General features: G+C 43.0%; 1 long non-coding RNA gene across 1 annotated transcript; it reads left to right on the top strand.

Moving 5' to 3' along the window:
* The first annotated feature begins 611 nt into the window (after window positions 1-611).
* Window positions 612-19967, top strand: LOC116555356. The gene is made up of 2 exons (XR_004270496.1): window positions 612-840; window positions 19772-19967. It is a non-coding gene; the product is annotated as an uncharacterized LOC116555356 (long non-coding RNA).
* The last annotated feature ends 3149 nt before the right edge of the window (window positions 19968-23116 follow it).

The raw sequence follows: 23116 nt of genomic DNA, 5'->3' as shown, positions 1-23116 counted from the left end.
TTCCTTGCTGGCAAGGAGTTGTGATCCTTTGGAGGAGAAGAGGCGTTTTGGTTTTTGGAATTTTCAGCCTTTTTGCATTGGTTTCTCCCCATCTTTGTGGCTTTATCTACCTGTGGTCTTTGACGTTGGTGACCTTCAAATGGAATCTCTGAGTGGACATCCTTTTTGTAGATGTTGATATTATTCCTTTGTGTTTTTTGGTTTTCCTTCTAACAGTCAGGCCCCTCCTTTGCAAGTCTGCTGGAGTTTGCTGGAGGTCCACTCCAGACCCTGTTTGCTTGGGTATCACCAGCGGAGGCTGCAGAACAGCAAAGATTGCTGCCTATTCCTTCCTCTGGAAGCTTCATCCCAGAGGAGCACCTGCCAAATGCCAGCCAGAGCTCTTCTGTATGAGGTGTCTGTCAGCCCCTGCTGGGAGGTGTCTCCCTGTCAGGATACATGGGAGTCAGGGACCGCTTGAGGAGGAAGCCTGTCCCTTATGAGAGCTCAAATGCTATGCTGGGAGATCTGCTGCTCCAGTCAGAGCTATCAGGCAGGGACATTTAAGTCTGTTGACGCTGCACCCACAGCCACCCCTTCCTCCAGGTGCTCTGTCCCAGGGAGATGAGGGTTTCATCTATAAGTTCCTGACTGGGGCTGCTGCCTTTTTTTCAGAGATGCCCTGCCCAGAAAGGAAATAATCTAGATAGGCATCCTGCCATAGTGGCCTTGCTGAGCTGTGGTGGGCTCCTCCCAGTTCAGAGTTCCCAGAGGCTTTGTTTATGCAGTGAGGAGAAAACCAGGTGCTCAAGCCTCAGCAATGGTGGATGCCCCTCCCCCCGCCAAGCTCGAGTGTCCCAGGTGACCTCAGACTGCTGTGCTGGCAAGGAGAATTTCAAGCCAGTGGATCTTAGCTTGCTGGGCTCTGTTGGGGTGGAACCTGCCAAGCCAGACCACTTGGCTTCCTGGCTTCAGTCCCCTTTCCAGGGGAGTGAAGAGTTCTGTGTCGTTGGCATTCTAGGTGCCACTGGAGTTTGGGGAAATAAAAAACTCCTGGAGCTAGCTCAGTGTCTGCCAAATGGCCACCCAGTTTTGTGCTGGAAACCCAGGGTCCTGGTGGCGTTGGCACCAGAAGGAATTTCCTGGTCTGCCTGTTGCAAAGACTGTAGGGAAAGTGCAGTATTTGGGCTGGACTGCACTGTTCCTCCCAGCACTGTCTCTTATGCCTTTCCTTGGCTGGGAGAGGAAGATCCCCTGACTCCTTGTGTTTCATGGGTGAGGTGAGCCCCACCCGGCTTTGGCTTATCCTCCATGGGCTGCACCCACTGTCCAACCAGTCCCAGTGAGATGAACCAGTTACCTCCGTTGGAAATGCAGAAATCACCCGTCTTCTGTGGCCATTTCTGTGGGAGCTACAGACCAGAGCTGTTCCTATTTTGCCAGCCCTATCGAATATTCTGTGTTTTAATCTGGCAACCCCATTCCCATTCCTAGAGAATCTTTCTATCTGGTACCTTGCATTCCCATGGAGACTTTAAGCTTCAGATGTGACAGTGAAAACAGTCTGGCCACAACAGCACCAAGTGAGTGTTACATTTTGGTATAAGATCACAGAATAGCCCAAATCCCACTTTCTTTAATAGGTGATCATAGACTCCTAAAAGAAATAAACTACATACTCAAATAAGTCAAAAAGGCTCATGAACTACAGTGCCGCCCACTTCTAGATACAAAGGGAACCTGTAAATGAAGGACAGAGGGTGTCTCCTTCCAAGAGCCTGAAAAGAAGCATAAAGCTTCCATTTTGGCATCTCTTCGAACCAGGGACAGTTTGGGTCCTGGGAGAAGCTGGTGTTCATTTACAAAGCTGTCATCTTCAGCAGTCATGGGGATGCTGGGCTCTGTCCTTTGAGACTAGAGGCAAAGGTTGAGTTCTGTAGGTGACTTCAAGAAGGAAGACCCTCAGGATCAGAGTCAAGATCCTTTGCTGATGACTGCAGGTCAAAGTCTGAGAAACCAGGAACTGCATGCCTGTGGGAGAGAAGAAACTGAATAGGAGCAAAATCCACAAGGTCAAAGATGACACAAGCCAGGTAAGTAGAGAAGCAAGTCAGGAGGAAGATTCCCGTCCAAGAGGAGATGCTGGACTGTCACGATGTACCATGATGGGATGCTGAGCCCACGTGACCTGGGTACATCTGGCTAGACCAGGGGTCCCCCAGTGGGGGTGATGGTGCCCCCCATGGGACATTTGTCAGTGTCTAGAAATATTTTGGATTGTCAAGACGGTGCACTGTCACTGCTAGCCACTGGTGGGTCAAGGGCAGAAATGACAGTAAACATCCTGCGAATACACAGTACCGCTGCCTACAACAGAGTGAGCCAGCCCCAAATGTCAACAGTGCAGAAGCTGAGAAACTCTACGATAGATCAGAGTTTCAGCAGCACAGCACACTTTCCCATGAGTGTCCTCTGAGATGGAACTCACCTACTCAGAATTTCCAGGTCTCCATACCTCTGAAAGGCCAGGAGATGTGTGAATGCAAACCACCCTCTAAGCCAGAAGAACCACGGGAAGTGAGAAAGAAGTTGGGGGAGAAATCCTCCAACCAGCCTTCCCCAATGGTTATTTGCCAAAGTGTGTGCCTATTAGCCAATTACAGGAGAGATTTACTGAGTGGAGTTATATGGTCATTTAAGTAGGTCCAGAACCCTTCCCTCCCAAGCCACCAGCAAACTCCAGGAGGCTTTAATGTGACCAAAGACAAAGTCAGCTAATAGAGCCTGAGTGTTAATGGTGCCTGGGATTTATACTTTAATTGTTTCTGCGGCTCCCTGTCTCGGGGAGGTATTTGTCTTTGCGTGTTGACACCAACCGTGTGCTGTAACATTATACACAGGATTATGAGGGTTTTCTTAAATTATTATTTCTTCTGTAATTATACGCCAGACCAGTTTATTATTTAGAAATCTTTGAAAACATTTTAATTGAAATGGCCACTGGCCTTTAACTGACCCTGTCTCATGATACACTCTGGCAATCCAAGTATGTGCAGCTATTGGGTTAATAAGGAGAGTCCCTGTTCCAAACCAACTCATAAGCATTATTTAAAATTTGGAATTTGAATTTTTTTTTCAAGATTTATGGCACAGTTGAAATGAGGTCAAGTAGAAGCAGTAAAGAATTTAATTAGAAATGTCCTCGTGTGCTCCCTATGGCTGTAAACCTCGTATAGGTTGTCCCCAGAGGGCCTGGAGTCATCGAGATGGCGTGCACTTTTCTTTTTTTAACTCCTGATAAGAACGAACTATGATGAGCTTCCACTTCCTCACTGGGGAATGCTGGGGACCTGGAGATTTGGAAAGGAGCGGGGCCTGGAGAAGCCCTACTCAGAGGGCAAGGAAAGGGACCAGGGCCTCCTGTCCAGCCTTGGAGGCCGGCCTTGACAAGAGTATTCCCTAATTTGTTCGCAGTATCTCCTGAGCCCCTTCTGTGTGTCAGTATTGTATAAAGGGAGTGAGATGTACCCTGTGTCCTCAAAGATCTTGTGGATGAATGGGAGAAACAGGAGTAAACACACAAAGCCAAACAGCACGGCCACTTAGTACTAGAAAAGTGTGTGCAGGATTCTGTGGAACCAAAGGCAGGAATGCTTGACTTTTCCTGGGGAATCAACTAGAAGACTCCCAGGACGTGGCTCTTGGAGGATGTACAGGAGCTTCCCTCAGTGGGCCTGGAGGAAGGAGAGAGAGGGAAAGGAGACCCCAGGCAGAGGACGCAGGCTGTGTTACATTATTGCCCAAACACCAGCATTAACTGGGATGGTCACAGAAGGTATGGCAAGGAGAGACACCAGGAGGCAGTTCAGCTTGGAAGTCAAGTGCTTTCATTGTAAGAGCTTCTTCTCGCTGTGGAAGTTCACTCCAGGGGCCCACCAGCCAAGGTTCATCCAGCGTGGACTATAGGAGTATCGGAGTTTCAGCCCCCGGCTGAGATTCCTGTGGACTCCGCAGGCTGTGACTGTGTGACAGGACTGCTGGTCTGACTGAAGAGAACCATTTGAGAGAGGGGCGGGAAGCACTCCCTGGATTCTGGGGCGGCTTGACTTGCAGTGAGGCATGGGAGAGGATGCTTCCTGCTCTCCTCCTGCTTTTGAATTCCACTGTTGGTGAATAGCTAAGGCAATAACAACCGTTACTGCTGCTAACGCAAGTTGTGTGCCCATGGTGCTGCGCATTTTTCGCCATTATTTTTAATGCTTACTGCCCAGGGATTTTTAGAGTATAGCCCACCTCCCATCACTGAGGTGAAGACTTGTCACCCATTGCTAACTAGTTTCTCCTTCTGTTACCCTAGAGCCAGTGCCTAGAGTTGCCCATATGAGAAGCACTTTGATGAAAATCAAGATCCATAGTGAGAGTGGCTGCCTTGTCGCTTTCAATAGATTTTTTTTTAGAAACAGGGTGGATTGCAGTGGTTCAGTAGTCCCTCAAACTCCTGGGCTCAAGTGATCCCCCCACCTCAGCCTCGAGAGTAGCTGGGAGTACAGGTGTGTGCTACTGTGCCCAGCTAATTTTTTTTATGCATCCTGCTATGTTGCCCAGGGTTGCCCCAAACTCCTGGCTTCAAGTGATTCCCCCTCCTCTGCAAATTTTGGTTTCTTTATTCACTATGTCTGACTTCTCTTTTAAGCTTATAGTCCTGTGGGCCAAACATCCTCTAGACCAAGTGCAGTCGAGGTAAATTGACTGCCAGCTGCTTTGAGGGTGTCCCCCGAGCATCCCGAAGTAAAATCTGGATATGCCATTTTCTCGGTGAGCTTCGGCTGCATAACAAATCACCCCCAAAATGTACTGGCTTAAAACAGCAGTCATTGTCATCACTTTTGCATCTGTCTGTAGGCTGAGGGTCAGCTGATCCCAGCTGGGTTGGCTCCAGGCTATGAATTAAGTCCGTGGCTACTCAATGTGTCTTTGTCTTTCTTGGACTCCTGGTCCCCTGGGGAATGGTTCTCTCTTGGTGAATGGCAGGAATGTGTAGAAGGGCATGTCCAGACATGCAAGAGCAGTTCAAGCCCCTGCTCTGCTGTCTGCTTATATCCCATTGAGAATAAGTTACGTGATCAGGCTCATAAAGAGACTTAGGTGGCAGAATCAGATCCTACCCACCTCAGGCAGGACTCGCTTAGGGGAGCCACACACCACTGTGTGGAATCCACAGCTGAGGATGGTATCAGCTAACCCTTTGCTGGATGATCTAAAGTCAGGGGCTCCCACTACCTGCTTTCTGCTAGGGCAAAGGCGTGGGCTTGGCCAGTTTGCATTTCCAGGCTGCGAAACCCAATTTCTGGTTATTTCTCTGGAGGTCCTAAAACTGACTTTTGCAAAATGGGTTGCTTTTCTAGATGAATCTAACTCAGATTGCATTTGAGAAATAAATGCGCACTACAAGTAATTAAAGCATGTTGGTTCATGAATAATACACTGTTTTACAACTATTTGCTGAGCATAATGAGACAAGCTACTAAATTGACAATGAACACTCTATTATGTGATTGCCAACTGTTTTATAAGATATTGAACATACTCTTTTCTTCTGTCATCGTGTGTATTATCAAGCTATTGCTTTTTAATAAATTAATTTTCCAGACATCTCTGGGGTCTTTGTTTGAAATCTGGCTGAGGGCAAAAATAAAATTAATTGTGTGATCTGTGCTGAATGTTCAGGGCTTGGTGGCTTATAAGTAAGTGTCACAATTGGCAGTCTCCGCCAAGGAATAAAATAACCACTGTGTATGGCACACAGGTGCGAAGAACAGCGTGAAAAGAGCCACAGGCACCTTGAGAATGAGGAGGTTGCTTCCCCCAGGAAGGTTTTCGGAGACTGAGCAGGTCTGGGATCACTTTCTGAAAATATTTAATGAACGCAAAAATTGGTGTTTGATCTTCTCCTGTTCTATATACTTTTTCTTGAATCTGCCTGTCTGCTATTTTTCAGATATCAGTGTGACCTTGAATGGGAAATTGTAATGGCATTCCTTCACCTCCTAGTGGGGCAGAGCTAGTCCTCTGGTCTCTGTTCCCACAATACTTGTGCGTGTCCCATTGATGCCTTTATCATCTGGTATCTTGATCATTCACAGTGCCCTCAGTTGCATAGCTCTGGGAGAGGACATCCACCTTGAATCTTCATAATGGAACCCCTTAGGGCTATCACTTACAGTCCAGTGTAATGTTACCACCTGCAGTTGGACAAGGGGCCCTAGATGATCATTTCGTGGGTCTGCTTCTAGAACTCTTGGGCTAACATAACATATTTTCATCTCTGAATTTCCAGTTGTTGAACAGGACTGGTGTTAGGGTCCACATCGTGATTGTTTGTTGAGTGAGTAAATGACTCATTCTATGTATTGACCTTCCCGTAAGTTGGCCAAGATCTTTCTTCCTGCGTGGATAGTCATTAAGAATGGCCTATGTTTACAACAACACTTTTCCAGCTGTTATTAAACTGGGCTATTATTTCTGGGACTTCTGCATTATCTAATCCCATCGAATCCACAGATCAATCGGAAGTAAAGGCTCAGCCACACAGATCATAGGACGTCATGGAGAACAAAAGAACCCCAGATGGGGATTGACTATTTTTATTTTTAATTATTTAACTTCTAACCAAATTTCACACACTGTCCATGTGCCATGAGTGTCCGCCAGGAAGGGCATAAGCCTGAAAGGTCCTTCTTTCATTATGTTAAGTATGTTGGTAAGAGCCTTCTCAGTTAACTTCTTCATAATCTAGACTGGGACATTATGTTGTATCAAGACTCCAAGTTTCTTTCCCTATAGAAAAGAGAAATTGTCAAGTCAACTGTAGTACCTCCAGGTTCTGGAATAGGATGCAGGTGTTACCAAAAGCGATGTTAATAACATGAAAATGTTCTTAGGCAAATTTTGTAAAGAACAAAGGTGTTTAAAATACATGGGAAGGTAAAATGAAAGCATGCTTATATTCTTATCTCCCCAAATTCACATTTCACCAACCCAGCCACGGTAATAGACCACAGTATATGTTATTTAAGTCTTTTTAATGTGTATATTGTCCACATCAGGGATTCTCCAAATCCTGAGCCACAGATTGGTACCAATCCATGGCCTGTTAGGCCCCAGAATGTGCAGTAAGAGGTGAGTGCAGGCAAGTGAGGAAAACTTCATCTGTAATTGCCGCCGCTCCCCATTGCTTGCATTATCACTTGAGTGCTCCCTCTGGTCATATCGGTGGTGGCATTAGATTCTCATATGAGTGCAAACCCTGTTATGAACTATGCATGTAAGGGATCTAGCTTGTGTGTTCCTTTTGAGAGTCTAATGCCTGATGATCTGTCACTGTCTCCCATCATCCCCAGATGGGACCATCTAGTTGCAGGAAAACAAGCTCAAGGCTCCCACTGATTCTACTTTATATTGAGTTGTGTAATTATTTCATTATACATTCATATATTATTTCATTATATATTCATATATTACAATGTAATAATAATAAAGTTCACAGTAAACGTAATGTTCTTGAATCGTCCTGAAACCATCTGCCACTTGACTCTGGTCCACAGAGAAATTGTCTTCCATGAAACGAGTCCCCTGGTGCCAAGGAGGTTGGGAACTGCTTGTTCTGTATCGTTTTCTTAAAACCTTTGTAATTCTTTCCTGCTTCCTTCCTATTGAAACGTAAGAATTCTTTTTATAGGTTGGGATGGAACAATAGATAGATAGGCAGGTAGCTACCTGATAACTAGATAGCTGATAACAGAGAAAAGAAAATTCACATTTAAATCCAATGAGCCAGGAGTTTTCCTGCTATGCTTGGTGCGGAGACTACTGTTGTCTGTTCCATTCAGTAGATCATTTTATTTCCACTTCTGCCAGCTTTTTGGATTTAGACTACATCCTTGTTAGGCCTTCTTTCAGGCTCATATCTGATGTTCATTTAAAAATTAAAATGCAGCAAGAGCTAATTTTCAGTTTTACCCCAGGAACCAGGTCAGAATACCAAAATAGTGGCATCTCACTCTGTGCATAGTAACCCAGGTCCTTAAACAGTCAAGTCTGGTGTTTGGGGACCTCACATATCCCATCCCAGAAGAGCCCATTGGCACAGAGTGAATGTGAGTTTCCTGCTCTCCAGATTTCACATCCAGGTGGAGACAGTACCTTGGCTGTCCCTGCTATCCCACCTAGGAGTTACTTTTTTCTCCGTTTTTCCACGGGCAAAACTGATATGACTACACAGAAAAACACAACATTTCTTATTTTAATTTGCTTTTTGGATGATTATTAAAATAGATATTTGAACCAAACCAACCTGAGAAGCTACAACCAGTTTTAGGCAAGTGATACCCGTACATTTTAGGGAGACAAATACTACAGGATACAGGCTCACCCCATAGTGTCAGAAAAAGAATTACTGAATGGGAAGCGGAGTCAATAAAATGTCTTCCTCTATCTTCGTCCCAAAATAAATGGGTAAATAGGAATCTCAGGGGCCAGCCTTGCAATGAAATAGGTGCATTTTGTCCAGGAAAGTTGGAACATAATCGTAGAATGTTAGCGCCAGAAAGCATACTCCATGATGGGAAACTGGTATTTGTAGCAAGCCCATGTGTCAACTATTTTCATATACTTGGTTAATTTTTTCGATTTTAAAGGAACCATGTGGAGTATGCATTTTCACGTCAACTTTGCAGACATGGAAAGGCACTGTTTTGTGCTGAAGGTAGTCAGCAGTAGAACCAGGATTTGAGCCATGCTTATTCCTTTGTACTACCTGGTTTTCAGGATTGAAACATTCTTTGAAATGAATGATCTTACCTAATTTGCTCAAGACCACCCAGTCGGGGCAAGGGCAGGGTCTAGGCTAGGCTTCCTGTATCTGAGGTCTGGTCGAGTGCCTTCAAGGTAGATGGCCACTCTCTGAGCCTCAGCACTTCTTGCTTGGTCCCATCTGTTGGTCATACTTGCTGTGCATTCTTTTTGTCACTGCTGGAGGTACCCACAGAAGCAGCCTTTAGCCAGGCCAAAGGACAGAACCCAAGATGCCAGAGAGAGCCTCCCATGTCATAACCACCTCCAGCATTCAGTCCTCAGGTCCTGTGCAATTCAGCTCCAGAAAGTTAACCGTATACGTTTTTCTCCTGTGCTGTATCTTTATCTCCAAGAATATTTGTGTTCTGATGGATCTCTGTATTATCAATGAAAGCCCATCCTAGTCCTTCCTTCCCCACCATGCCCTGTCTCTGATTGCTGCATGATGATGTTGCCGGAGGGAGGAACTGGGGTACCATTCTCATTGTAGTTTAAGTACAGAAATGTTTCTCAAAGCTAGGGCATTCCTACAGATTCACTCAACATACATATGTTTACAACCTGTTTATAAGATCACTGATTGAATACAAACAACCTCACTGAGTGATGGCTATTTACCTCTTAAGAATGAAGGATTTAGTGTAGCGTTTTTAGTATAATTTTTTCCATAAGCAACTATCCTGCAAATTGGTGAGAGTCCCTTTTAATTAGATGGTGGGGCTGTGTGCTTAACATGACATGCAAAAGGCCTATAAAAATGAAGTTAAATTAATACACAGGCTGCTACAAGCAAGCTCAGAGTCGCAGAAATCAGGTCATTCTGTGAGAAAGGGAACTGAGGACCCTCTCACCACTGAGTTAGGATTAAACTCAGCATCTTTCACTTTGAAGTGGAGAGAAGCAATTCCAGGGGTACATGGTGTTTTCAGCAGACACCTTGCTCAGTGCCGCTCCTCTAGATGGCTTGATGAGAAACCCCATGGCTCAAGCACCTGCTGGGTTCCCCAGGTGTTGTTCCCCAGGCTCTGTTTGCCTTGTCCTCGCCTCTCTGTCCACAGACAGATAGAGTTACCGAATGGCCTCCATGCTGCACTACACTTATCCCCGCTCACAGCCCATCTTTGAGCCGTTCGTAATGTTCTGACACTTTTATGAGTCCCTTGCTCTCTGCCAGGACAGGCAGCTCCTCGAAATGTGCCGTGAATTCCATCGGCAAAGGAAAGGCAGCTCAAACTGTAGGTATGGGAACAGGGAAAGCTCTCTAAGAGACCATCAAAGAGACACCCTGCAAAATGCCTGCCTTCCAGAGGAGCCTCATAGCTACAAGGCCATTCCCCATCTGTGAGTCACTGATACTGCTGTCCTTGTGGTGCCATCAAAGCCTGTTTCCAAGGGGGTGGGCGAGGTTCTTCAGGCCTGGAGATGAAGGATTTAAACTTAATGTTAAAAAAATTCCAGCTGTGGCTTTTATCCTCACAAGAACAAAGGTTGTGTGACCTGGGTGTTGTAGGTCTATGTTAGAGGGAAGAATCTGTCAGAGGACACTTGATTTGCCATGATCACGCAGCTCCATGGGTGAGAAGGGGACTAGAATGTGACTGATGGGGCCTTTTCTACTGTGCTGTATCTTTTTTCTTTAAGAACATTTGTGTTCTGATGGATCTCTGTGTTAACAATGAAAGGGCATCCTGTTCCCTCCTTTCTCACCATGCCATGCCTCAGATTGGTGCAGGATGATGATGTTGGATGGAGGAACTGGGGTACCACTCTCATGCAGTCTAAGTACATTATCCTCCTGTTCTAGCTTCTGTTAAACTTGCACCCTTGGTAGAAGCCCTGAGTGGGACCTTCCCCCGCCCCTAATGTTCCAGCACCATTACATTTGTCTTTCTGAGCAAATTACCTTGTAACTCAGCCTAAGTGGAAACGGGAGAAACATCTGAAATGTAGACCATAACAAATATAAGCAGAGAGTTGTTTTCTTCTACCTTTCATGCCTGTCTTTGTGTATCTGCGGAAACATTTATGATCAAAGGTGCCAACCATTGAAATGGACATGAGCCAGTGAGGAAATACCGGCAGGGGCTCAGTGATCACGAAGGTCAATGTGTGAAGACTCACAGCCACAGAAATGCATCCAGGACAATTTGTGAAGTTTTCCTCTCCAAAGTTTCCAGAGCTGTCTGTGCATTTCCTGTCCTGGGATTAAAATCGGAGCAAGATCTAGTAGAGTCATTCTTTCTTGATTTTATTAATTATTAGAGGATCACACCAACCTTTCCCTCACTTAAACTGATAGTTAATGGGTGAATTATTTTGTTATGTTTCTTAAGTATTCAAGCTTTCCTTGTAGATGGTATATTTTTAAATCTTTCCCCTCAAATAGAATGTCAAACAAGTCATAAATTTTTTTTTAAGTTCAAAAATAATGTGGCTGGGCAAGGTGACTTACACTTGTAATCCCAGCACTTTGGGAGGCAGAGGCAGGAGGATCACTTGAAGCCAGGACCTGGAGACCAGCCTGGGCCACATACCAAGAGACCGTCTCTACAAAAACTAAGAACTTAGCTGAGTGTGGTGGCGCATGCCTATAGTCCTAGCTACTTGGGAGGCTGAGATGAGAGGCTCGCTTGAGACCAGGAGTTCAAGGTTATAGTAAGCTATAATTGTTTCATGACAGTCTAGCCTGTGACAGAGAAAGACCTTGTCTCATAGAATGTTTTGAAAACGTGTTATTCTCAGATTCCAAGAAGGAAGTTGTGGTCTACACCCAGGATTTCTCTCCACTCAACAGTTACATCAACGTTGCTGATATTTTTTAAGTCTGAATATTTCTGTGAAGTTTTTTTGATGAGGATATTTGTTTAGACTAGCATAAAGTATATTACTTTGTTTTTCAATATTGTTTAAAAACTACGTTAGCAGAGATGAGATGGGCAAAAAAAAATACTTAGCTTACTATTTAGTTCAAATTTTTAGCAAGCAACAATAAAAAGTAGTAAGGAGTTTGTCATATATCCATACTCTGGGGGTGGCAAAATCTGGGCATGAATGCACTGAGGTGGAGAAGTGAGGGGCTGAATAGTAACAGTATGTTACTTGACCACGGCAGAAAGTCAAACTCAAGTGGAAAAGTCTGTTAAATACTCACCTGACTAAAGCAGGGAGTTGGTGTTTGTACACACACAGCAAAGAAAGGTAATTCAGACAACCAGCCTGTTACTTTGTTTTGTTTTGTTTGTTTGAGACAGGGTTATTCCTCTGTCTCCCAGGCTAGAGTGCAGTGGTACAATTATGGCTCACTGCTGCCTTGACCTCCCGGGCCCAGGCAATTCCCCTACTTCAGCCCCCCGAGTACCTGGGACCATGGGTATGTGCCGCCATGCCTGGCTGTTTTTTTGTAGAGATGGGGTTTGAGACCAGACTTACATAGTGATGGGGTTGAGACCAGGCTGGTCTCAAACTCCTGGACCCAAGAGATCCTCCTGCCTTGGCCTGCCAAAGTGCTGGGATTAGTTGACCCAGTCAGTTATTTTTTAAAAAATGAAGTGACCAAAAACAATCCACCTGCTTTTGTGTGTTCAAATGTATGTTTCTTGGTGCCATGCAGCCCTAAGTTTCCCCATCCCTGTTCCTGGGAAACTTACAAGCCATTCCATTTCTGTTAGTAAGTCAACTCAAGAGAACTTTCTGGAGGCTCAGTGACTGGACCCGAGTCAGCTCACAGTCGTGCTGCAGTACTCAGTGAGGCAGTTGGGCACGTTTTACAATCGCTGGCATATTTTGTCTTTGTTTTTCTCAATTTTACTTTTTAAAAAGCATTAGAGCATACTTTCATCATAGAAAATGTGGGGAATATAGATAAGCAGAAGAAAAAATGTCATTCACATTTCCTCTACCCAAAAATAACCATTATTAACACCTTTCCGTTCTTTCAATACATAATTTGGATGTACAAAGTCATGAATGTATGTTTAACAAAAATTGGATCATACCCTACCAACTCTTGTATAACCTACATTTTTCACCTAATATGTTATGAATATCATTTCAATTCTGTTTCTCCCACAACATCATTTCATGGTAGTCAGAGAGCCTCGCCCCAACTGTTAAACATTTAAGTTGATCTCAGGTTTCTCATTATATTATTTTTACTGCTTTAAGAAATATGTTTCTCTTTTTGTGTCCCAGGGACCTCTATTGTTTCTGTTAACAAATAGGTAATGAAAAAAACAAAAACAAAGCAGTGACTTGTTTTCAAAGGATTTAGGGTTAAACATAATTAAATTGTTTTTCATAACAGGACTTCTCAGACCTTCTAGTCTGTTGATACAGTTTTAATTCCATAATTCCTGCTAGCTATGCACACACACATGCACCCATGTACATAAACACAATCACATTCAGGCATGTGTATACACACATGAGCACACACACACAGTCACATACACTCTTACCAGCTGTCCAGATGATGAAGATTGCTGGTTGTAGGATTAACTCCTAGAACTTGAATTCTGGGTCAGAAAGCTCTGTTTTTTAGTAATAATGATCATTGCAATTTTAATGTTTTATCTTTTTTTTTTAAATTATACTTTAAGTTCTGGGATACATGTGCAGAACATGCAGGTGTGTTACATAGGTATACACGTGCTATGATGGTTTGCTGCACCCATCAACCCGTCACCTACAGTAGGTATTCCTCCCATAGCCCCCCAACCCCTCACATGCCCTGGTATGAGATGTTCCCCTCCCTGTGTCCATGTGTTCTCACTGTTCAACTTCCAGTTTTGAGTGAGAATAGGCAAGGTTTGGTTTTCTGTTCTGTTAGTTTGCTGAGAATGATGGTGTACAGCTTTATCCATGTCCTTGTAAAGGACATGAACGCATCCTTTTTTATGGCTGCATGGTATTCCATGGTATATATGTGACACATATTCTTTATCCAGTCTATCTTTGATGGCCATATGGATTGGTTCCAGGTCCTTGCTATTTTTGAACATTGTCGCAATAAACATACGTGTGCATGAGTCTTTATAGTAGAATGATTTATCCTCCTTTGGGTGTATATCCAGTAATGGGATTGCTGGGTCAAATGGTATTTCTAGTTGTAGATCCTTGAGGAATCACCACACTGTCTTCCACAATGGCTGAACTAATTTCCACTCTCACCAACAGTGTAAAAGGATTCCTATTTGTCCTCATCCTCTCCAGTATCGGTTGTGTCTTAACTTTTTAATGATCGCCATTCTGATTGATATGAAATGGTATCTCTTTGTGGTTTTGATTTGCACTTCTCTAATGACCAATGATGATGAGGTTTTTTTCATGTTTGTTGGCCACATAAAGGTCATCTTTTGGGAAGTGTCTGCTCCTATCTTCACCCACTTTTTGATGGGTTGTTTTTTTTCTTGTAAATTCCAGTCCTTTGTAGATTCTGGATATTAGCCCTTTGCCAGATGACTAAATTGTAAAAATGTTTTCCCATTGTGTAGGTTGCCTGTTGACTCTGATGATAGTTTCTTTTGCTGTGTAGAAGCTCTTTAGTTTAAATAGCTCCCATTTGTCAATTATGGCTTTTGCTGCCTCTGCTTTTGGTGTTTTGGTAATGAAGTATTTGCGAATGCCTATGTCCAGAATGGTATTGCCTAGACTTTCCTATAGGTTTTCTATTATTTTAGGTTTTACATTGAAGTCTTAAATCCAACTTGAGTTAATTTTTGTGTAAGGTGTAAAGAAGGGAACCAGTTTCAGGTTTCTGCACATGGCTAGCCAGTTGTCCTAACACCATTTATTAAATAAGGAATTCTTTCCCCATTGCTTGTTTTTGTTTTGTTTGTCAAAGATCAGATGATTTTAGATGTATGGTGTCACTTCTGAGGCCTCTGTTCTGTTCCACTGGTCTACGTATGTTTTGATACCAGGCCCATGCTGCTTTGGTTGCTGTGGCCTTGTATTATCGTTTGAAGTCAGGTAGTGTGATGCCTCCAGCTTTGTGCTTTTTGAGTAATGTTGTGTTAACTATACAGGCTTTTTTTGGTTCCATATGAAATTAATTTTTTTTTCTAATTCTGTGAAGAAAGTCAGTGGTAGCTTGATGGGGATAGCGCTAAATCTATAAATTATTTTGGGTAGTTTGGCCATTTTCATGATACTGATTCTTGCTACCCAGGGGCATGGAATGTTTCTCCATTTGTTTGCATCATTTTTTATTTCCTTGAGCAGTGGTGTATAGTTTTCCTTGAAGAGTCCTTCACATGCCTTTTAAGTTGTATTCCTAAGTATTTTACTCTCTTTTTAGCAATTGTGAATGGAAGTTCACCCATGATTTGGCTGTCTGTTACTTGTGTGTAGGAATGCTGGTGATTTTTGCACATTGATTTTGTATCCTGAGACTTTGCTGAAGTTTCTTACCAGCTTAAGGAGATTTTGGGCTGAGACAATGGAGTTTTCTAAATATACAATCATGTCATCTGCAAACAGAGACTATTTGACTTCCTCTCTTCCTATATGAATACCCTTTTTTCTTTCTCTTGCCTGATTTTCCTGGCCAGAACTTGCAATATTATGTTGAATAACAGAGAGAGTAGTGAGAGAGGGCATCCTTGTTATGTGCCAGTTTTCAAAGGGAATGCTTCCAGTTTCTTCCCATTCAGTATGATATTGGCTGTGGGTTTATCACAAATAGCTCTTACTGTTTTTAGATACGTTCCATCAATACCTAGTTTACTGAGAGTTTTTAGCATGAAGCGCTGTTGAATTTTGTCAAAGGCCTTTTCTGCATCTATTGAGATAATCATGTAATTTTTGTCATTCATTCTGTTTATGTGATGGAAGATGTTTATTGATTTGCTTTTGTTGAACCAGCCTTGCATCCCAAGGATGAAGCTGATTTGGTCATGGTGGATAAACTTTCTGATGTGCTGCTGGATTTGGTTGGCCAGTATTTTATTGAGGATTTTCACATCGATGTTCATCCCGGATATTGGCCTGAAATTTTCTATATATATATATATATATACACATATACACACATATATATATATATATATATATATATATATATATATATATATAAAATGATCTTTTATGGTCATGTGAAGAACATGCAGGATTGTTGCATAGGTACATACATGGCAATGTGGTTTGCTGCCTTCCTCCCCATCACCTATATCTGGCATTTCTCCCCATGCTATCTCTCCCCACCTCCCCACCCCCCGCTCTCCCTCCCCTAGTTCCACACCACAGACCTCAGTGTGTGATGTTCCCCTCCCTGTGTCCTTGTGTTCTCATTGTTCAACACCCACCTATGAGTGAGAATATGCAGTGTTTGATTTTCGATTTTCTGTTCTTGTGTCAGTTTGCTGAGAATGATGTTTTCCAGGTTCATCCTTGTCCCTACAAAGGACACAAAATCATCATTTTTTATGGCTGCATAATATTCCATGGTGTATATGTGACACATTTTCCCTGTCCAGTCTATCATCAATGGGCATTTGGGTTGGTTCCAAATCTTTGCTATTGTAAACAGTGCTTGTGTGTGTGTGTCTCTGCTGGGTTTTGGTATCAGGATGATGCTTGCCTCGTAAAATGAGTTAGGGAGGAGTCCCTCTTTTTCTATTGTTTGGAATAGTTTCAGAAGAAATGGTACCAACTCCTCTTTGTACCTCTGGTGGAATTTGGCTGTGAATCTGTCTGGTCCTGGACTTTTTTTGGTTGGTAGCCTATTACTTACTGCCTCAATTTCAGAACTTGTTCTTGGTCTGTTTAAGGATTTGACTTCTTCCTTGTTTAGTCTTGGGATGGTGTATGTGTCTTGGAATTTATACATTTCTTCTAGATTTTCTCATTTATTTACGTTGAGGTGTTTATAATATTGTCTGATGGTAGTTTGTATTTCTTTTGGCTCAGTGGTGTTGGTGATATCCCCTTCATCATTTTTGTGTGTGTGTCTTTTTAATTCTGCTCTCTTTTCTTCTCTATTAGTCTGGCTAGCAGTCTATTTCTTTTGTTGATCTTTTCAAAAAACCAGGTCCTGGATGCATTAATTCCTTTGGAAGGGTCCTTTGTGTCTCTGTCTCCTTCAGTTCTGCTCTGATCTTAGTTATTTATTGTCTTCTGCTAGCTTTTGAATTTGTTTGCTCTTGCTTCTCTAGTTCTTTTAATTGTAATGTTAGGGTGTCGATTTTAGATTTTTTTCTGCTTCCTCTTGTGAGCACTTAGTGCTATAAGTTTCCCTCTGAATACTGCTTTGGCTGTGTCCCAGAGATTCTGGTATGTTACGTCTTTATACTCATTAGTTTCAAAGAACTTATTTATTTTTGCCTTCATGTAGTCATTAAGGAGAAGGTTGTTTAGTTTCCATGCAGTTGTGTGGTTTTGAGTGAGTTTGTTGATTCTGAGTTCTAATTTGATTGCACTGCAGTTCTGAGAGACTTTGTATGATTTCTATTCTTTTCCATTTGCTAAGGAGTGATTTCCAATTATGCTGTTAATTTTAGAATCAATGCTATGTGGTGCCAAGAAGAATGTATATTCTGTTGATTTGGGTTGTAAAGTCTCATAGATGTTTATTAGGTCTGCTTGGTTCAGAGCCGAGTTTAAGTCCTGATATACTTATTAATTTTTGGTCTCATTAATCTGTCTAATATTGACCACAGGGCGTTAGTCTCCCACTATTATTGTGTGGGGGTCTAAGTCTCTTTCTAGGTCTCTAAGAACTTGCTTTATAAATCTGAGTGCTCTTGTATTAGGTGCATATATATTTAGGATAGTTAGCTCTTCTTGTTGCATTGATCATTTTACCATTATGTCATACCTTTCTTTTTCTCTTTTGATCATTTGATTTAAAGTCTGTTTTATCAGAGGCTAGGATTGCACCCCATGCTTTTCTTTTTCTTTTCTTTTCTTTTTTTTGGCTTTCCATTTGCTTCATCAGTATTCCTCCATCCATTTATTTTGAGCCTTTGTGTGTCTTTGCATGTGAGATGGGTTTCCCAAATACAGCACACTGATGGATCCTAACTGTTTATCTAATTTGCCATTCTGTGGCTTTCAACTGGGGCATTTAGCCAGTTTGCATTTAAGGTTATTATTGTTATGTGTGATTTTGTTTTTGTGATTATGATGCTAGCTGGTTATTTCACCCATTACTTGATGCAGTTTCTTCATAGCATTGATGGTCTTCATGATTTGGTATGTTTCTGCAGTGGTTGGTACCCAGCCATTCCTTTCCATGTTCAGTGCTTCCTTCAGGAGTTCTTGTAAGGCAGGCCTGGCAGTGACAAAAATCTCTCAGCATTTGCTTGTCTGTAAAGGATTTTATTTCTCCTTTGCTTATGAAGCGTAGTTTGGCCGGATATGACATTCTGGGTTGAAAATTCATTTCTTTAAGAATGTTGAATATTGGCCTCCACTCTCTTCTGCCTTGTACGGTTTCTGCCAAGAGATCCACTGTTAGTCTGATGGGCTTCCCTTTGTGAGTAAACAGACCTTTCTCTCTGCCCGCCCTTAACATTTTTTCTTCATTTCTACCTTGGTGAATGTGATGATTATGTGTCTTGTGGTTGCTTTTCTCCAGGAGTATCTTTGTGGAGTTCTCTGTTTTTACCAGATTTAAATGTTGGCCTGCCTTGCTAGGTTGGAGACGTTCTCCTGGTTAATATCCAGGAGAAACTTGGTTCCATTCCCTCCATCAGTTTCAGGTACACCAATCAAACATAGGTTTGGTCTTTTCATATAGTCCCATATTTCTTGGAGGCTTTGCTCATTTCTTTTCATTTTTTTTTTCTCTAATCTTGTCTTCACACTTTATTTCATTAAGTTGATCTTCAATCACTGATATTCTTTCTTCCACTTGATTGATTTGGCTATTGATATTTGTGTATGCTTCACGTAGTTGTTGTGTTGTGTTTTTTAACTCCATCAGGTCCTTTATATTCTTCTCTAAATTGGTTATTCTAGTTAGCAATTCATCTAGCATTTCTTCAAGGTTCTTAACTTCCATGCATTGGGTTAGAACATGCTCTTTTAGCCCAGAGGAGTTTGTTGTTACCCACCTTCTGAAGCCTACTTGTGTCAATCCATCAGTCATTCTCCGTCCAGTTTTGTTCCCTCGCTGGTGAGGTGTTGTGTTCCTTTGCAAGAGAAGAGGCATTCTGGGATTTGGATTTTACGGCCTTCTTGCATTGGTTTTTCCCCATCTTCATGGATTTATGTACCTTTGGTCTTTGATGTTGGTGAGCTTCAGATGGAGTTGCTGTGTTCACATTCTTTTAGTTGATGTTGATGTTATTCCATTCTGTTTGTTAGTTTTCCTTCTAACTGTCAGGCCCCTCTGCTGCAGGTCCGCTGGGGTTTGCTGGTGGTTCACTCCAGACCCTGCTGGCCAGTATCATCAGTAGAGGCTACAGAACAGCAAAGATTGCTGCCCGTTCCTTCCACTGGAAGCTTCTTCCCAGAGGGATGCCTGCTAGATGCCAGCTGGAGCTCTCTTGTATGAGGTGTCTGTCAGCCCTGCTGGGAGGTGTCTTTCAGTCAGGAGGTATGGGGGTCAGAGACCCACTTGAGGAAGCAATCTGTCCCTTAGCAGAGCTTGAGCACTGTGCTGGGAGATCTGCTGCTCTAAGCAGAGCCAGCATGCCAGAACATGACATCTGTTGAAGCTGGGCCCACAGCTGCCTTTTCCCCAAGGTGCTCTGTCCCAGGCAGATAGGAGTGTGATCTATAAGCCCCTGACTAAGGCTGCTGTCTTTCTTTTAGAGATGCCCTGCCCAGAGAGAAGAAATCTAGAGAGGCAGTCTGGATACAGTGGCTTTGCTGAGCTGTGGTGGGCTCCCCCCATTTCAAACCTCTGAGCAGCTTTGTGTACACTGTGAGGGGAAACCTGCCTACTCAAGCCTTAGTAATGGTGGACATCCCTCCCCACACTGAAGCATCTCAGGTGGACTTCAGACTGCTGTGCTGGCAGCGAGAATTTCAAGCAAGTGGATCTTAGTTTCCTGGGCTCCGTGGGCATAGCATTCACTGAACTAGACCACTTGGCTTCCCGGCTTCAATTCTCTTTTCAGGGGAGTGAACGGTTTTGTCTCGCTGACGTTCCAGGTGCCACTGGGGTACGGGAAAAACAAACAAACAAACAAAAACTCCTGCAGCTAGCTTGTTGTCTGCCTACATGGTTGCCTGGTTTTATGCCTGAAACCCAGGGCCCTCATAGCATAGGCACCAAAGAAAGTCTTCTGGTCTGTGGGTGGTGAAGACCATGGGAAGAGCATAGTATCGGGGCCAGAATGCACCGTTCCTTGTGGCCCAGTCTCTCCTGGCTCCCCTTGGCTAGAAGAGGGAGTTCCCTGACCCTTGGCACTTCCTGGGTTGAGGTGATGCCCCACCGTGTTTCTGTTCACCCTCCGTGGGATGCATCCGCTATGTAACCAGTCCCAGTGAGACGAGCCAGGTACCTCAGTTGGAAATGTATAAATCACCCACCTTCTGAGCTGGTTTTGCTGGGAGCTGCAGACTGGAGCTGTTTTTATTTGGCCATCTTGCCTGGAAGTCTAATGTTTTATTTTAAACAGTGGTTTTACTATTAATATTTACTATTGAGATTGAACATTAGATATAGATAGATGAATGTTCATTTTTTTAATGTCGGCTCCTTCTGTATTTTGAAAGTGCTGAAGCTGTGAATGCTTTGGGAATATATAGAGTGATTTACACAGGCTTCTAGAAGGTTCTAGATTTTTGTTCAGAAAACAGGGTAAAATGACTGAATATTTTTCCAGGGAGTATCTGCTCAGCCTCTGTCCATAAAGTGGGTTTGAAAGCAGCCACTAATACAAGCAAAAAGCCAAGTACTTTATCATAAAGTCCTTCAAATCTAGGCCAGGCCAGGTAAAATTCCCTGGAACCAAGTTTCAGGGCGAGCCCTGGCTCAGCAAACCAGGCAAAGAATTCTGAACATTTCCCAACACGGCCAAGAAAGTCTTCGAACTTTCTCGGTAGGTTCTGAAGCAGCAGAACAATTAACACCATCAAAAGGCGGGCAAAACCAGCTGACCCAAAGTTTGTTTCTTTCTGCTTTCTGCATTCAGCCTTTTTATATTTCGCTGACACAACACTCCTGTCCTCTTCTGTCTTGGTTCCAGACGGGAAAGAGCATTCCATACGCAGAAACTTTAACAGCATCCCTTGGTAGGATTAGCACTGCTGCATGCCAGACAGGCACATCATCTGGGGAAAATGCACTGAGCAGCATATCCACCTAGGTGAAACGCACCTGCTCTTCTCAAAGAAAACCGGCAGCAGAGATGAAAGGCAGCCATGTAGACGGCCCCAAAAAAGTGTCTTGCCAGTACCTACCCAGAGCCTTAAATATTTTCCCGTTGTTCGATGCCAGCTTTCTCCTTGGAACCGATATTAAGAAAATAAATAGTTCCCCCAAATGTTACATAAATATATTTACTAAAGCACAATGTATATTAATGAGATGTGATGGTGGGAAGGGGTAGAAACCTTAACTCTACAAGAGTAATAAAATGATTAGGTAACTACTGTATATTTGTCTGTTCATTAGATACGGGATCATAAAGGCATTAAATTATGTTAAAATTACTTAGTTTGAAATATATAAAAGTATATATGGGATATAATCACAACTATATAAAATGAAAACTGCAAGATAAACACACCTTTTTTAATGCATAAAATAATACCAGAGTATTTATACTGGTTGGTTGTTTTAAGTGTTGGGACTATGGGCACATGTGTTTTTCTGATCCTGCCCTCCAAACTTCAATGCTGGCCATACATTTTAACATTTTTCTTTTTTGAGACGGAGTCTCACTCTGTCACCCAGGCTGGAGTGCAGTGGTGCAGTGTTGGCTCACTGCAGCTTCTGCCTCCCGGGTTCAAGTGATTCTCCTGCCTCAGCCTCCCGAGTAGCTGGAATTATGGATGCATACCACCACACAAGGCCGTATGCTGTATTTTTAGTAGAGAATAAAATACTAAAATTACTGTATTTTTAGTAGAGAAGGGGTTTCAGCCTGTTGACCAGGCTGGTCTTGAACTCCTGACCTCAGGTGCTCCTCCCACCTCAGCCTCCCAAAGCATTTTAACTTTTTAATAAAAACAGCAATGCATTTTGTTTAAAAGAAAATTACTTAGTAATTATTTCCAAGATCAACTCACATGATGATAGAACTTTTTATATGAGCCAGTATCACAAATCATATTGAATGGATAGAAAGATAAAGCCATGGTCAGGTAAATGAACAATGGAATCCGCATTTGTTCAGCTTAGAGAAGCCTAAGCACGTTCTATATTGAAAATAAAGCAAGGAAGGAATGACGTCGAAGGGACATTTCACACAACTAGTTGGTTGTTTTGAGTGGGTGGGGCTATGGGCACATGTATTCTTCTGATCCTGCCCCCCTCAATCTTAAATGCACAGATGCAGAGTGACAGTAGGGAACGGGGTCCGAGATAAATGGCCCTGGGGAGATACAGCAGTGGGACAGTCACACAGGAAGTGATGACCTCACAATTCAGATGGTTTTCTCATTGGTGAAAAGGGGACAGTGACATTGACTTCAAAAGCTGTGAGTCTTAAATGTACAAAGACAGAATTTGAGGTAGGCGTTTGGTCAGCACTCGGGAAATGGTGATTTATGAAAGTGGATTGTCCCTCGGGGAATGCCCAGCATCAAATGAGACATTGTCACAATTCCAATGTAAAAGGACAAGTTTCTTTTCTTTTCTTTTTTTTTTTTGAGACGGAGTTTCACTCTTGTTACCCAGGCTGGAGTGCAATGGCACGATCTCGGCTCACCGCAACCTCCACCTCCCAGGTACAGGCAATTCTCCTGCCTCAACCTCCTGAGTAGCTGGGATTACAGGCACGCGCCACCATGCCCAGCTAATGTTTTGTATTTTTAGTAGAGATGGGGTTTCACCACGTTGACCAGGATGGTCTCGATCTCTTGACCTCGTGATCCACCCGCCTCGGCCTCCCAAAGTGCTGGGATTACAGGCTTGAGCCACCGTGCCCGGCTAAAAGGACAAGTTTCTAGTGAACATCAAAGAAAATCAGGAAAGGTAGAGGAAGACACAGAGCCATCCACATCTGAATGAGCAATAGAGAGCCTCTATTTGCATACCCCTGTTTGGAAAATTAAAAGGAGCTTATATTCTCTCATACCTAAGATGCATCAGGGCATGGCCTTGTAAACAGATCAGCTTAGCAGCAAGAGAATCTTTCTGAGTGGTGTCGCACATTTTTATGGAAAC

The sequence above is a fragment of the Sapajus apella genome, unplaced genomic scaffold (assembly GCF_009761245.1).
Source record: "Sapajus apella isolate SASKATOON/1434 unplaced genomic scaffold, GSC_monkey_1.0 scaffold15, whole genome shotgun sequence".
In the NCBI taxonomy this organism is placed as follows: Eukaryota; Metazoa; Chordata; class Mammalia; order Primates; family Cebidae; genus Sapajus; species Sapajus apella.
Note: the sequence above shows the minus strand (reverse complement) of the source record. Positions and strands in the feature narration are given on the sequence as shown.